This window comes from Lytechinus pictus, chromosome 10 (assembly GCF_037042905.1).
Source record: "Lytechinus pictus isolate F3 Inbred chromosome 10, Lp3.0, whole genome shotgun sequence".
Lineage (NCBI taxonomy): Eukaryota > Metazoa > Echinodermata > Echinoidea > Temnopleuroida > Toxopneustidae > Lytechinus > Lytechinus pictus.
This window is the reverse complement of record NC_087254.1, coordinates 12,737,302-12,753,481: the sequence shown is the minus strand read 5'-3', so window position 1 is coordinate 12,753,481 and position 16,180 is coordinate 12,737,302. Positions and strand designations below refer to the sequence as shown.

At 38.1% G+C, this 16,180-nt stretch overlaps 1 long non-coding RNA gene across 1 annotated transcript; it reads left to right on the top strand.

Moving 5' to 3' along the window:
* Window positions 1–115: 115 nt before the first annotated feature.
* On the top strand, window positions 116–8,942 carry LOC129254075 (uncharacterized). Its single transcript, XR_010294804.1, has 3 exons — window positions 116–1,122; window positions 1,429–2,299; window positions 8,731–8,942. It is a non-coding gene; the product is annotated as an uncharacterized LOC129254075 (long non-coding RNA).
* Window positions 8,943–16,180: the final 7,238 nt, after the last annotated feature.

The following is a 16,180-nucleotide window of genomic DNA, read 5'->3' as shown; positions in this document are numbered from 1 at the left end:
GGGACATTCAAGTGACACCTTTCTGCGAGACTGACAGAACTTGTTGACCTTTGCTAAGTCAGCAAACAGATAGTTTTGAAACAAGCTGTACATATATAGTATTTGGAAAAAGGTCGGATTTTTCCTTTAAGATTTACTTACAAGAGTTGGACGAAGAGGGTGTAAAGTGTTTGTCTTATCACAACATTGAAATGTACATCTCAGAACAAATAGTTCCATTTTTGTAAAGTTATTATATTGAATATGGACTGTTATTAGAAATGAAAATTATATATAATTATGTAAATTGCTTGGGATAAAGTATACTTCCTTTTTTTATGAAATTATATTACGGAATGGTGTTATAACTTAGCAAAGAGGAAGGATCTTGTGAAAGTGATTATGTTACGCGGGAAGAAAACCCGCTTGGTCAGTAGAGATCGATTGTTTTGAGGTCATTGGTCAAGCTACTCAGTGAGGAGAGCAATCAGTCAGAGAGTCCCGTAGGATCCAGATAATTTAGATCTCAATCCTGTCGAGGTATGTTGATTGATATGTGCTATTTTATAAGAGAAGAATATCTATGTTTTGGAATATATTATCTCTAAATCATGAACTAGAATTAGAGCATTGAATCGTAATTTTTCTGTTAGGTCAAGGATACCTACTACGTGGCATGTTACGTAACAATGAATGTGTGTATATATGTATCGGGTACCTATCGATTCAAGATGGTATCACTCTTTCCTTTTTGTCTTGGAATTGCCGAATTGGAGGACTATATTTATGTAGTTGTATTTCTTTAACGCTCGATAAATTATTTACATGGTGTATTTAAATAGACGATGAGTAGAATTTATAAATGTGAATAATTCGTAAACCGGGAGATTTGGTAAATGGTAGCCTCAAGGTTAGGCAAGGTCAAATCGTTTCGTACTGATGGTTTCGATTAATTATCGATTTAACTTAATATTTTCGCCAGTTCAGTTATATATTTTAGATTTTAAAATGATACGTGATCAATTGATATTATACAATCATATATATTAAGGATTGGTGTATCGTTTATTTATTTAGGAGTTCGAATGTTCATTTGTTGATGGAACTAGCTGGATTGTGATGATTTCTGGGTTTTCTACGAAGGTACGAAAAGTTATGAATTTTCCTTGTAATTTAATGACTGTGTTGTTCGAAGTGATATCTTATAATATTAGGATAAGAATGATTGGTGAATTTGATTTTTTTCCTTCGAGCATTGAAGGCTTAAATGATAACTTTTTCATTAGATCACGGTGTTTGAATGAATAATTCTAATTTTTTGTCAATATGATGTTAAGACATTTACAGTTAATCGATTGTAATTTCCCTGTAAGATGTATAGAAACCTAAAAGGTATTATGATATAGTTGAATAGTTACTCATGCAAATGTATGTTATTATTTATTTTAGATTGCAGTGTTGGGTACCGGAATCTGACCCTAGAAAATGATTGTTTTGGTCCTTGGTATGGTTTTTAACCTGTATCTGCCCTAGTCGGGTGAGTCAAGATGGCCGTACTTATAAGATTGAGACGTGCAGCATTTTTTACCAAAATTAACGGTGTTTTGTGATCGATTACGAAAGTTTGAATTGTTGACATATATAAAAGATTGATATATTTGGAAGAATGTTTCCAAAGCTTGCTATATAAATTGTGAATTCATATATTTTACATTAGAAGAAAATGATTGCAAAAGAGATCAATTTAAGATTTAGAAACATATAATAATCTATGATACTTGTGACTATTTAATTGTCGATAGCTGAGTTAATAACTTGTTATAAACATTGTTACTTTTCGCTTATTAACGAGCGCAGACTGAAATGTGATTGCAGATCTGTAAAAACATACACACATTACAGTGACCTGCTCAATGATCGAAAAGTGTACTCGTATTATTAAGAGTATATATTCTGTCTTGACATGTAAATGCTTTATTTCATGCTGAAATGATATTTTGAACATTATACTCATGTTCTTTATTGTTTCTCTCTTTTCTGCTTGCAGAGGTTTTTTTTTCCAATTTGTTATATACTGAACAACTGTTGTGCTCAAGTGGGAAATTAAATTCCGCTCACAACCTACAACTCTCGTCGTATCGTGTCTTGTGTTCTGGAGTGTCCTGACAACTTCCCCCAAAAATCCAGAATACTACAAGTGGTGTCAGAAGTGGGATAGAACTTGAGCATCGATAGACGGCAACTAAGAAGCAAGAAAAGAAGAACATCATTAGACGGAAACCAAGAAGCAAGAAAGAAAACCTCCGACTTTGGTTGTATGGTAAACGTAGTGTAATTTTACTGTGGAAGAAAATACTACTTTTGAAACAAATGCCATAGATTTTTTTCCTAATTGTAGACAGCAGGTTCCAATTGTTTGAATCATACTTACTGAGTGAGGATGCCAAGGAACACTAACTCAGAGGATGATGCTCCAAGGGGAGCTACGGCCCAGCCCTTAGCTCCAGGTCTAGCTGAAATGATGGCAGCATTGACGGGGGCTTTCCAAAGTCTGCAATCACCGAGGGGTTTACCAGCGGTAAAGCTGAGTAAGTTTGGTGGGTTCCCCCGGAAACATGGAGACCCGACAATCAATGAATGGCTCCAAGAATTTGATGAATATTGTAGCTATTATCAACTGAAGAGGAAAGAAGAGGCTCAGGTACTATTGACTCATCTGACAGATTCGGCCAAAGACGAAGCGAGGCTGTATGACTCTACGGTCAGGGAGGACAGTACGGCATTGAAGCAGGCTTTGAAGTCTCGTTATGGCCTAAAGGAGACTGTACAACCATTGACCACGGAATTACATGCCAGAGTACAAAGGCCAGGTGAAACGTTGGCAGATTTCAGTAGTGCACTTATTCGCTTGCACGATCGAATGGAAGCTGCAGCGACAGGTGATGAGCGATCAGCATTGATCATGCTGAGGAACAATACATTGAAAGAACGGTTTGTAACTGGTGTGAGAGACAAACAGATTCAGAGGGAGATTCGACGTATCATGTTTAGCACTGAGGATAAATCCTTTATTGATATGCGAAGAGAAGTTCTGCGAATGTTCCAGGATGAGGACACAGTTTCTCCTAAAGCTAGTATTAGGGAATGTGAAGTAGAGGCGGCGAGAGCATCGGTAAATACTGAGGATCAGACAATTCAAAACATGAAAAGTGAGATCACCGAGTTAAAGGAGACTTTGAAAGAGGTTGTTCAAGTGATGAAAGGCATGAAAAGCAATCCTAAACAAAACTCACCACCTTTTTGCTACAACTGTAATAAGAAAGGACACTTGAAAAGAGAATGTCGCTCACCTCCTCTCTGCTATGGATGTAAGCAAGTAGGTCACATGAGAAAGGACTGCCCCAATGGGTCAGGTACACGACAAAATCAAAGAAGTCCTCAAGGAGCAGACATGATGCCTCAAGAAGAACAAGTTCAAGGAAATGTCAGAAGCTTGTCAGCTGGTGGGAATGAGAAAACACTCAGCTTGGTATCATCGTGTCCAAAGTCAGTAGTTGGAATAGCAGGGATACCCACAGGCTGTATTCTAGACACAGGAGCAGAAGCTAGTCTTATTCCGGTATCCTACTATGAAGGGAAACTGAGGGAAGTTATTGGTCCTCTTGATGGTAGTGGCGATGGTATTAGAGTTGTTGGGATCCATGATAGCGTAGTACCGGTGGTAGGATACATCCATACCACCATGACCCTGAATGGCGAATCCTTTGAAGTAGGCTTTCTGGTCGTCAATGACGAGTTGCAAACCAAGAAGAAGACAGACTATCCTGTTCTCCTCGGCTGCAATGCACTTTGGCCAGTAGTCAAGAAGAAAGTCTACAAAGATGATGATGAGAACTGGAAACTTGTTGAGGTGGCTCTCAAGTTGTCACGTGAGAACCGAGAGGTTGCTACCCCAAACACACTCTTGACCTCCAAAGAAAGGAGAATCCTCCCGCCGTTGACAGTTCATCGAGTAGAATGCCTGATGAATGATGCACCTTCCTTTGAGTATACTGAGAAGAGTATTCTGATAGGCACAGACTGTCAGGTCAACAACATAAATCCTCTAGTAGGAAAAGGACTGGATGTCTATGACACTTGTTTGGAAGCCGACGGACAAGAACTTCAAGTAACTGTTGCAAATAGGTCCACTCAACAATTAGAGATCACTCAGGGCATGGTTCTTGCATCGGCTACTCAAGTGAAGGAGCGTGATGAAATAATTATGCAGGAGAAAAACGGACTTGTCGAAGTTGACATCATGAAGGTGATGGTTGAGGCAGGAGCCAATGTAGCTGTCACTGAGAGAGAAACTCAAATCCAATCTCATCAGGAAGGTGTTGATCACCTTTGCATGGATGGGAAGAGAGTGAAATTACCAGTTGGAGTGAAGATTGAACATCTCTCAGGTGAAGAAGCTGATGCTATTGCTAACCTCCTGTCGAATCATAAGTCAACTTTTGCCGAGAGTGATATGGATCTGGGAAACTGTACCGCAATACCACATCAGATCCGGACATCAGAAGGACCACCAATCCGACTGCCCTATCGTCGAATCCCCCCAAACCATATCCCAGAGTTAAAGGCACTCCTTCAAGAAATGTTGGATAAAGGAATTATCCAACAATCGACCAGCCCTTATGCGAGCCCGGTGGTGCCAGTCCGCAAGAAAGATGGGACGATGAGAGTTTGCATTGACTATCGTCAGCTGAACGCCAGGACGGTTCGGGACTCATTCCCCTTGCCAAGAATAGATGAAACCCTGGAAGCCCTCGGAGGAGCTAAGTTCTTTAGCTCTCTTGACCTTGCTAACGGCTATTTTCAGATAGCAATGGATGAACGTTCGATCGAGAAGACAGCTTTTAGAGTCCCCTGGGGCTTGTTTGAATTTCTACGTATGCCCCAAGGCTTGGTGAATAGCCCAAGTACGTTCCAGAGAGTCATGGAGCTGGTGTTAGGCGATCTAAATTTAGCACAGTTAGTGATTTACCTTGATGACATACTTGTTTTCTCAAGTACCCTGGAGGAACATTTAACCAGATTGGAAGCAGTCTTCAGACGTCTAACAGAGTATGGCCTGAAATTAAAGGGAAAGAAATGTCAGTTCCTTCAACGAAAGGTCCACCATCTTGGACATGTTGTCACTGCTTCAGGAATATCAGTTGACCCAAAGAAGATTGACACAATCAAAACCTGGCCTGTACCGAAGACTGCCACGGAGTTGAGGTCCTTCCTTGGACTGGCCTCATATTATCGCCGGTTTGTTCAGGGATTCGCAAGCATTGCTGCTCCCTTGCATGCTTTGCTTGGTAATTGTCTTCCACCTTCTAAGAAATCAAAGAAGAGACATGGCAACATGGCTGGTAGACTGAAAGAATTCGTCTGGTCAGAGAAGGCAGACGAGGCATTCCGTAAGCTTAAAGACGCCTTAACGTCTACACCTGTTCTTGGATATCCGCAGTTTGGAAAGAAATTTGTAGTTGAGATTGATGCCTCGCTAAAAGGACTGGGTGCGTGTCTTTCTCAACATGGAGATGATGGAAAACTTCACCCTGTGGTGTACGCAAGTCGGGGACTACGCAATGCCGAAAGAAGTTATCCCGATTACTCTAGCTTCAAGTTAGAGCTCCTGGGCTTGAAATGGGCGATTGCTGACAAATTCCGGGAATACCTCATAGGAAGCCAAGTTGAAGTTCTCACAGATCACAACCCATTGGCTCATCTGGAAACAGCAAAACTAGGGGCAACCGAACAGAGATGGGTCGCTCAACTAGCCCCGTTCGATCTTCAGATTAAGTATAGACCAGGAAAAACCAATAAGTGTGCGGACGCTCTCAGTCGTCGACCTATGGTTTGTGATGCCATGGACACCTTACAGCCCGTTGTTGAACAAGTACTTCAGTGTTCAGTAATGCCAATAGAAGTAGAGCAAGAAATAAACGTCAATCGATTGGACATGGATGTAATGGCACCTGGTGTGTTCCCTTCCTACGATCTTAAACAGTTATCAGATCTGCAACAGAATGACAATGGGTTGAGTGTCATCTTCAAGATGCGGAAAGCTGGATGGAAACCAGGAGAACCAACACCAGATGACAGTCCTGAAGTAAAGAGTTGGCTTCGAGAGTGGAAACAACTCGTAGAGAAGGATCAAGTGCTATTTCGCCGAATCGAGGTGCAGGGGGATGTTGTTGACCAACTTCTCATTCCAGCTAGCATCAGGCATACTATCCTACAGGCTACACATGAAGGATGGGGCCATCAAGGTGTGACTCGGACACTCGCATTGTTACGCACAAGATGCTTTTGGCCTGGTCTTCAAGAGGACGTTCGACGACATATAAAGAAATGCTTCAACTGCACAGTGGTAAAGGCGCCTACTCCGACAGTGAAGACGCCGATGAGACACCTTCTTGCCTTCAGACCTTTAGAAGTCCTTGCAATTGATTTCCTTAAGATGGATCGTGGAAAAGGAGGCTACGAGGACATACTCGTCATGTCAGATGTGTACACCAAGTATGCTCAAGCGATCCCATGCAAAGACCAAACTGCCCAGACGGTAGCAAGAGCCCTCAGAGACAACTGGTTTGTCCACCATGGAATACCCCACAGACTCCATTCGGACCAAGGAAGAGATTTCGAAGGAAACCTTGTCCAAGAACTATGTCGGTTGTATGGTGTCAAGAAGTCAAGGACCACCCCATACCACCCAGAGGGGAATGGACAGGTTGAACGTTTTAATAGAACGTTGTGTAGCATGATTCGATCGATGGATCCCTCAGAGAGAAGAAAATGGCCAGAGACAATATCCCATCTAGTGTTCATTTATAACACTACTCCCCATCGATCGACTGGATTGTCACCATACAGGTTGATGTATGGAAGAGAACCATCTCTACCCCTCGATCAGCTGTTGTCTCGTACCCGACGGTCATGGGATGAGGATTTCGTAGAGACACAAGCTGCTGCTCTGAGCAAGATGAACGATCTCGTTGAGAAGAATCTCAATGCCAATGCAGAGGAGAATAAAACCAAGCATGATAGACGGGTACAGTCCTCTCCCCTTGTAATTGGGCAGAGCGTATTGTTGAAGAGGATGGCATTCTCAACAAGACATAAGTTGAAAGACAAATACTTTAGGGAACCTTATGTCGTTGTTGACATCAACAAGGAAGGCGACGTCTACAGTATCCGTCCACTCCATGGAGGAACACTCAAGACTGTTAACCGAAAACTACTGATAGCTGATCCACGGACCCAGGAGCTCTGTGACTTGGTAGATAGCCATCCTAATCCCATTCGTCAGTCTAGTGATGAAACTGGAAGTCTTTCCTCGGAGAGTGAAACTGGTGAATTCAATAGTGATGATGACGGGGACGGTTGGTTCCAATACCATCCTCCATCTTTCAATACTGAAGAGAATGCACGACCAGAAAATTATCAGAATCTACGTCGGTCAAGTAGAGTTACTAAGGGCGTACATAGAAATCCTTATCACCTACCGAGATCAACACTCTCGAATTGAAGAAAAAAAAAGATATAAATACACATGCATATATCAGATGAATCGTTGTCATTTTTCTTTTTCTTCCTTGTATATGAAGCCTTCTCAGCATTTTGCTATTCGCCTCCTATTTGATATTTTATCCAAACTTAGTGGAAGCTATTAAATATTTATAACTTGTGTGTCAAAGTAATATAATTCAATTGCTGATATCATTGAGGACAATATGGTTTTGTCAGGATGGATTATAGTATTTGGAAAAAGGTCGGATTTTTCCTTTAAGATTTACTTACAAGAGTTGGACGAAGAGGGTGTAAAGTGTTTGTCTTATCACAACATTGAAATGTACATCTCAGAACAAATAGTTCCATTTTTGTAAAGTTATTATATTGAATATGGACTGTTATTAGAAATGAAAATTATATATAATTATGTAAATTGCTTGGGATAAAGTATACTTCCTTTTTTTATGAAATTATATTACGGAATGGTGTTATAACTTAGCAAAGAGGAAGGATCTTGTGAAAGTGATTATGTTACGCGGGAAGAAAACCCGCTTGGTCAGTAGAGATCGATTGTTTTGAGGTCATTGGTCAAGCTACTCAGTGAGGAGAGCAATCAGTCAGAGAGTCCTGTAGGATCCAGATAATTTAGATCTCAATCCTGTCGAGGTATGTTGATTGATATGTGCTATTTTATAAGAGAAGAATATCTATGTTTTGGAATATATTATCTCTAAATCATGAACTAGAATTAGAGCATTGAATCGTAATTTTTCTGTTAGGTCAAGGATACCTACTACGTGGCATGTTACGTAACAATGAATGTGTGTATATATGTATCGGGTACCTATCGATTCAAGATGGTATCACTCTTTCCTTTTTGTCTTGGAATTGCCGAATTGGAGGACTATATTTATGTAGTTGTATTTCTTTAACGCTCGATAAATTATTTACATGGTGTATTTAAATAGACGATGAGTAGAATTTATAAATGTGAATAATTCGTAAACCGGGAGATTTGGTAAATGGTAGCCTCAAGGTTAGGCAAGGTCAAATCGTTTCGTACTGATGGTTTCGATTAATTATCGATTTAACTTAATATTTTCGCCAGTTCAGTTATATATTTTAGATTTTAAAATGATACGTGATCAATTGATATTATACAATCATATATATTAAGGATTGGTGTATCGTTTATTTATTTAGGAGTTCGAATGTTCATTTGTTGATGGAACTAGCTGGATTGTGATGATTTCTGGGTTTTCTACGAAGGTACGAAAAGTTATGAATTTTCCTTGTAATTTAATGACTGTGTTGTTCGAAGTGATATCTTATAATATTAGGATAAGAATGATTGGTGAATTTGATTTTTTTCCTTCGAGCATTGAAGGCTTAAATGATAACTTTTTCATTAGATCACGGTGTTTGAATGAATAATTCTAATTTTTTGTCAATATGATGTTAAGACATTTACAGTTAATCGATTGTAATTTCCCTGTAAGATGTATAGAAACCTAAAAGGTATTATGATATAGTTGAATAGTTACTCATGCAAATGTATGTTATTATTTATTTTAGATTGCAGTGTTGGGTACCGGAATCTGACCCTAGAAAATGATTGTTTTGGTCCTTGGTATGGTTTTTAACCTGTATCTGCCCTAGTCGGGTGAGTCAAGATGGCCGTACTTATAAGATTGAGACGTGCAGCATTTTTTACCAAAATTAACGGTGTTTTGTGATCGATTACGAAAGTTTGAATTGTTGACATATATAAAAGATTGATATATTTGGAAGAATGTTTCCAAAGCTTGCTATATAAATTGTGAATTCATATATTTTACATTAGAAGAAAATGATTGCAAAAGAGATCAATTTAAGATTTAGAAACATATAATAATCTATGATACTTGTGACTATTTAATTGTCGATAGCTGAGTTAATAACTTGTTATAAACATTGTTACTTTTCGCTTATTAACGAGCGCAGACTGAAATGTGATTGCAGATCTGTAAAAACATACACACATTACAGTGACCTGCTCAATGATCGAAAAGTGTACTCGTATTATTAAGAGTATATATTCTGTCTTGACATGTAAATGCTTTATTTCATGCTGAAATGATATTTTGAACATTATACTCATGTTCTTTATTGTTTCTCTCTTTTCTGCTTGCAGAGGTTTTTTTTTCCAATTTGTTATATACTGAACAACTGTTGTGCTCAAGTGGGAAATTAAATTCCGCTCACAACCTACAACTCTCGTCGTATCGTGTCTTGTGTTCTGGAGTGTCCTGACAACTTCCCCCAAAAATCCAGAATACTACACATACACTGTACATAAAGTAGGGGTGTTCATACTTTTACTGTGCAGGAGCTGTGTGCTTTCAAACTCATGTTTTGTCATACCCATTGGCATTTGGAAGTGGTTCTACGATCTATATTGTGCATTTTATAGGCATATATTAGGCACACACATTGTGGTTTATCAGAGAGAAATTTCATCTATATCATGTAGTTGGTTTTAATCAAGGCTAAGTCCATGGTTTTAAAAAAAGCATGAAAGTCATAGTTCTAAACATTCTTGAAAGTTTACCCACCAAAAAAACCAGCATAATGAATTGTTTGCCGTTTTACTTGTGATTAGCTCCCCCAATGTACAAGGCTAGTAAATAGGCCTAAAAAGCCAAAATAGGAGACTAAAGATAGCAATTATTTTTAGTATATGTATTTACCATTTTCTGAAAGGTAATGTACAATGTATCCAAGAAAAATATATATATTCTAGGCACAGACTATCATTATTACAAATTTATTATAATCATTAAAATTATTTTGGTTTCAAATGTATAAAAGGTGCAATATTTCCTGTTTGAATTGAGATCGATACTTTTATAGTGGATCTTTCAATCTTTCATGAATGGCAAATAATGAGCAATAATAGTTGAGGCCTGATGAAAAACTTGCATTTGAACCATCCACTATCCATTCTAATTTAAATCTATACAGTACAAAGTACAAACATCAAAGAACACAGAAACCATCAGGTTTTTAAATAATCCTAACAATATTGACCAACTTTTCTGGGCAACTTGATTTTGACACTACTTTATTTTTCATCTCATTTACATTAATTTTGATATCTGACTCTAACATGTTGATGTACATGTACAATATTGATGATCCAAACTAATTCCTGTAACAATTAGAACAGAAAATTAGGGGTCAGACATAATTACGCACCTCCATCATCACCTGGTATTGGATGAAGGTTTGAGCCTGTAAACACAGTCGCTTCTTGTAAGACTAATATTTAATACTGCTGAAAATTACTACTTCAAGTTTACAAGCTTGCATGAGGAGTCATGGAAGCTCAAAGTGCTGTACTTTGCCAGTCTAACTAAAGCTTTGGAAAATGTCTGTTGTTGGCATTTGTATTACATTAAAGGTCGAGTCCACCCCAGAAAAATGTTGATGTGAATAAATAGAGTTAAATCAAACTAGCAAAACGCTGAAAATTTCATCAAAATCGGATGTAAAATAAGAAAGTTATGACACTTTAAAGTTTTGCTTATTTTTCACAAAACAGTGATGCACAACTCAAATGAAAAAGTTGATGATGTCCCTCACTTAATATTTTTGTTTTTTATTGTTTGAATTATACAATATTTCATTTTTTATAGATTTGACAATAAGGACCAACTTGACTGAATCATATAAACAACGCTCATTCCACATGTTCAGGGAGGAATTAATCATCGTTTCACTTGACAGTGAGGAGAAAAATAGAATATTCCCTATTGCATATAATAAAATACAAAAGAAATAGTGAGTGGATGACATCATCAGTCACCTCATTTGCATACCCATCAGGATGTGCATATAACTGTTTTGAGAAATTAGGCGAAACTTTAAAATGTTATAACTTTCTTATTTTACATCCGATTTTGATGAAATTTTCAGTGTTATGCTTGTTTGATTTTTCTCTTTCTATTCATATCAACTTTTTGTTGGGGTGGACTTGTCCTTTAAGTCTTCAGGTACATGTAGACTACACCAGTCATTAATTAGTCTTCTACTTCAGGACTCATTTCTCACTGTATCCAATTTGCTAGTATAACTGTATAATCATGGAGTGACCTCCTACCAGGCATATGGGAGAAGATATAATTTTTCATTTTCATTCAGTACCAGCCACTCACAGGGGTCTGCCGCCCATAGGACTACTCCAGCCCATTTTTTTCTTTGGTAACATTTTTTAATAGTTTGATATCTGACTCTACAGGCTACAACTGATAATCAAAAAGGTACAGTAGCCTAACGCCTGTTAAAGGACAAGTCCACCCCAACAAAAAGTTGATTTGAATAAACAGAGAAAAATCCAACAAGCATAGCACTGAAAATTTCATCAAAATCGGATGTAAAATAAGAAAGTTATGACATTTTAAAATTTCGCTTAATTTCACAAAACAGTTATGCACATCCTGGCTGGTATGCAAATGAGGTACTATGACGTCATCCACTCACTATTTCTTTTGTATTTTATTATATGAAATATGAAATATTCTAATTTTCTCCTCATTGTCAAGTGATACAACGATTAATTCCTCCCTGAACATGTGGAATTAGCATTGTTTATACTATATGGTTCAGTCAAGTTGGTCCTTATTGTCAAATCTATCAAAAATGAAATATTGTATAATTCTAACAATAAAAAACAAAAGAAATGGTGAGTGATGGACATCATCAACTGACTCACCTAGTTGTGTATATCACTGTTTTGTGAAAAATATGCGAATTTTTAAAAATGCCATAACCTTCTTATTTTACATCCGATTTTGATGAAATTTTCAGCACTAGGTCTATGCTTGTTTGATTTTTCTCCATTTATTCAAGTCAGTATTTTCCTGGGGTGGACTTGACCTTTAAGGTAATAACATTTGTAAGGTACCAGTATGCACTTCTTGGCTTCACATTTACTTTTAAGTTTTATAGTAGCTTAGAAAAGATGTTTAAGGAAAGACTTCTGTCCCCTCCACTTAAATTAAAAAAAAAATACAAATAAGAGAGATTAAGCAAGTATAATCTGACTCAAAATGGAGAGAAATATTGAATTTCAGGAGTGCACTCGTCCATATTTGTACGCACACACTTGTGTACAAAGTGAATGTAGGTGGAAATGGGGAACCAATGCGTATGACTGAATAAAACGCTTCTGTACGAAGTGAACAGTTAATCCCAATTTCACAATAATGCCTAGTCTAGACTTTTCTATTTCTCAAGTCTCAGTCTGAAATTCAATAAGATTTTTGGCACACTTTATAGCTTTATAATTGATATCATAATTTTATAAGGAACATTATCAACTGATATTTGTGTGGAATAAACCTGAATAAAGAGACATTCATGTTTAATCTTAAGCTAATTTTTTTAGGTGCATAGACATGGGGGGCCCCCTTCGGCCTTCAAGAAGAAGAAAAATAGAACAAAGGTATTAAGAGGTGTTTATTGCTTTTGTCGTAGAATTTTTTTTAATTACACAGACAGTGCAAAGCAATGGAGTGGAGGGGGCATATGGAAGTCTTTCCAAAGATCCCAGTAGGATGGGGGGTCGGGTGTCCGGACAGTTGATCTTTTCAAGCCTTCTTTTATGTCTTTGGATTACACTAAAAATATGAATTCAATACTTGTAATCATCTTCTATTTTGTTTTTTATATTTCCTAACATTTTGTACTAAAAATTGATTAAAGCTAAATGAAAGTAGTTGCAGTAAAACACTAATTTCGTGAGAAAGTCTGTAAAACCAAGGTTAAGTATGACTCTTTATCCCATGTATGGCAGTGAGTCCAAACTTCGCGCGTGTCCATACTTCGCAGACGGTCATTATCTAAAAAACTAGCAAATATCCTTAAAATCTGACATCATCAACATGAAAAGCGACCTAAAATTACCCTTTGGTGTAAGTTTCTTTAGGATGAGTTCAGTATTCATGAAAATATTGGCAAAAGATCGGCAAATTTGTCACCGTTAGCGCCCGTTTTGAAGAAATCTGATATTCTCAACAAGCATCACGATATCACCATTTTGCAAGCAGAAATCATCTAAAATGTAAGTTAAATGTGGTACTAACCGATTCTATAGCATTTTGCCATCAATCTGATATAAATATTTCACTTTTTGGGCTTGAGTTTTTGTTTAAATGTCCACAAAAACTTTGGTCCGCGAAGTTAGGTCACACTTTTTCTGAATGGTTTTCCAGCACAGCGCGCATTCGCCGATCGGAATAGAATTTTGAGATCGCGATATACCGGCGAATCCCCTTGACCTACTTTACATTTTCGTCCATGATTTTATAGTTTACGATCTTGCTGTCAATGTGGTAACTATTTCTTGAATTGGTTTTGTATAAATTATGAATATTTTGTTAGAAAATTTAAGCCTGATGAATATTTTTGAAAAGTGCGCGAAGTTTGGACACCCCATCATACATGATTTAGAGCTAGATCTAGTTTTAGAAGGAAAGTAGAAATCTCGGGGGGGAAAGTTTCAGGGTTTTTTGCGGTACATGCAGCAGATGAATAGGGAGGACTCCCTGGCTTCGTTTAGAGTAAGCCTACATTAGTAAATTTACCAGAACTGGAATTTACCTTTAAACTTCGCTTGTAATTTTTTCCAAATGACTTTCTAAAAAAACTATAATCGTCCGGACACACAACCTGTCCGAACACACAACAACTGGGTATACAGTTCACTTGATGACTACAGGAAAAAAAAACTAATGTCATGAACATCAGTAAGCTTACTACTAACTGAATCAGAATGGTGATATTTATAGACTAAAGTCGACGTCGAGTGATTTGTTTTTCTCACCATTTTCATACCATCCATCTGCAACACCGTCCTCGATCAAATCTTCCATCTCAAAAGGCATGACTGAATCCCATTCAATATGGCTATAATAAAGCCAAGGCCAGGCCAGGCCAAGTCAGCAATGGATGCTGCAGTAGTTAGTTGTACAACGAAGCCAGTCTCCTTGATTCCAGATTTTCGAAAGAGTGAGGCGCCGACACAGAGGTTCTTCGATCATGGCGCAGCAGCAGAAGTCAAATTATGCGAGCCGCGCCGGTGGGAGTCTGAGGTTCCAGTGTCGGGGAGATTCGGGGTACTCGAGTCTCTATTCTCGTTGGCTCCGCAGCTGCAATCGCAATAGAATGACGTGTGCATGTGTTGTTTTTAATCTACAGATGGCGCTATTCAAGTTTTGTTTGTGAGCGCTTCGATCAGACAAGGCCTGTTGCATATTCGCTCACTCAAATGCTCGAACAAGCGAATATTCCCCCCACTGAAGCAGGGGCCGCGGAACCGGGGGGGGGGGGGGGGGCTGGGGGGCTTCAGCCCCCCCACTTTTTTTAAAACCGTGTACAAAAACTTAAAAATGACCATATGATTGTGATTTTTAGCATGGTCAGCCCCCCCACTTTTGGCTCAGCCCCCCCACTTTGAAAACAGTTCCGCGGCCCCTGTGAAGTAATGTCCGACTTCACATTTGACCAACACCTGCTAAATAGGCCTACATGGTCCAAATTTGTGCCCAGCATATTTCAGATGGGGGAGAATTTACTGCCCCATAAAAAATTGTACTTCATTTTTCACCAAAGTCAATCCATTATCTGGCAGATTTGACCTTTTTACGCGCCAAATCTACATGTATTAAAAAGTTTAAGTTACCAAAACTGGGCTTGCTTCACTCTCTCACATTCTTCTCCACACAGATCACTGTATAAAAATGAGCTCCCTCAAAAATATGTTGTCTCATACCCTCAGTTCTGACCCTCACTGGTCTCCATAACAAGGAGGGCCTTGCTTGAGACCTTCATCTATTGCTTGCCCCCCCCCCCAAAAAAAAAAAAGTATTTTTATGTCAAGATTAAGAAAGTTATTAAAATTGTATGTTTTGCATTTGTGACATCATAAACGAGTAGCTGCCTCGTATGTTAGGCCTATGCAATGTAACATATAATGTTTAATGGTTCGTGATGACTCATTTGCTTTCTTTTTAAGGAAAGGGTGTGAAATGATTCGTCTATTGATATACACAATTAATTTACTGAGAAAATGACATTTCATTGATTTTTGTTTACCATAATTGTGTTGGAAAGCTGCTCGCATATGACGTCAAATCAATTAATACAATTCTAATAACATTTGTATTCTTTGATTGATTTTTCTCAAAACTTCGGCAATATTGTTATTTTTTCTGCATTTTTACAATAAATAAAATGTTTTTCAGGGTGAACTCCCACTTTAAGTCTGTATGGGTCGGGAGCCAGAGCCAAGAACGTATGTTGGCCCTACCCCTCTTTTCCTCCTCCTAGTTCCTTTCAGTTAGAGAGGAAAATAATAAAAAAGAGAGAGGGGAAGAAGGGGAATTAAGGAAGAGAAGAAAATGAGAGAGATGAAGCGGAAGAAAAAAAAGGAAAGAGGAAGAGGGGAAAAAAGAAAAAAGGGAGAGACAGGAAGAAGAAGAAATCCATCCAACTGGAATGTTTTCATCATAAATCAAGTCATCAAGATGATGATGATGATGATAATGATGATGATAATGATGATGATGATGATGATGATGATAACGGTGACGATAATGATGATGTAATGATG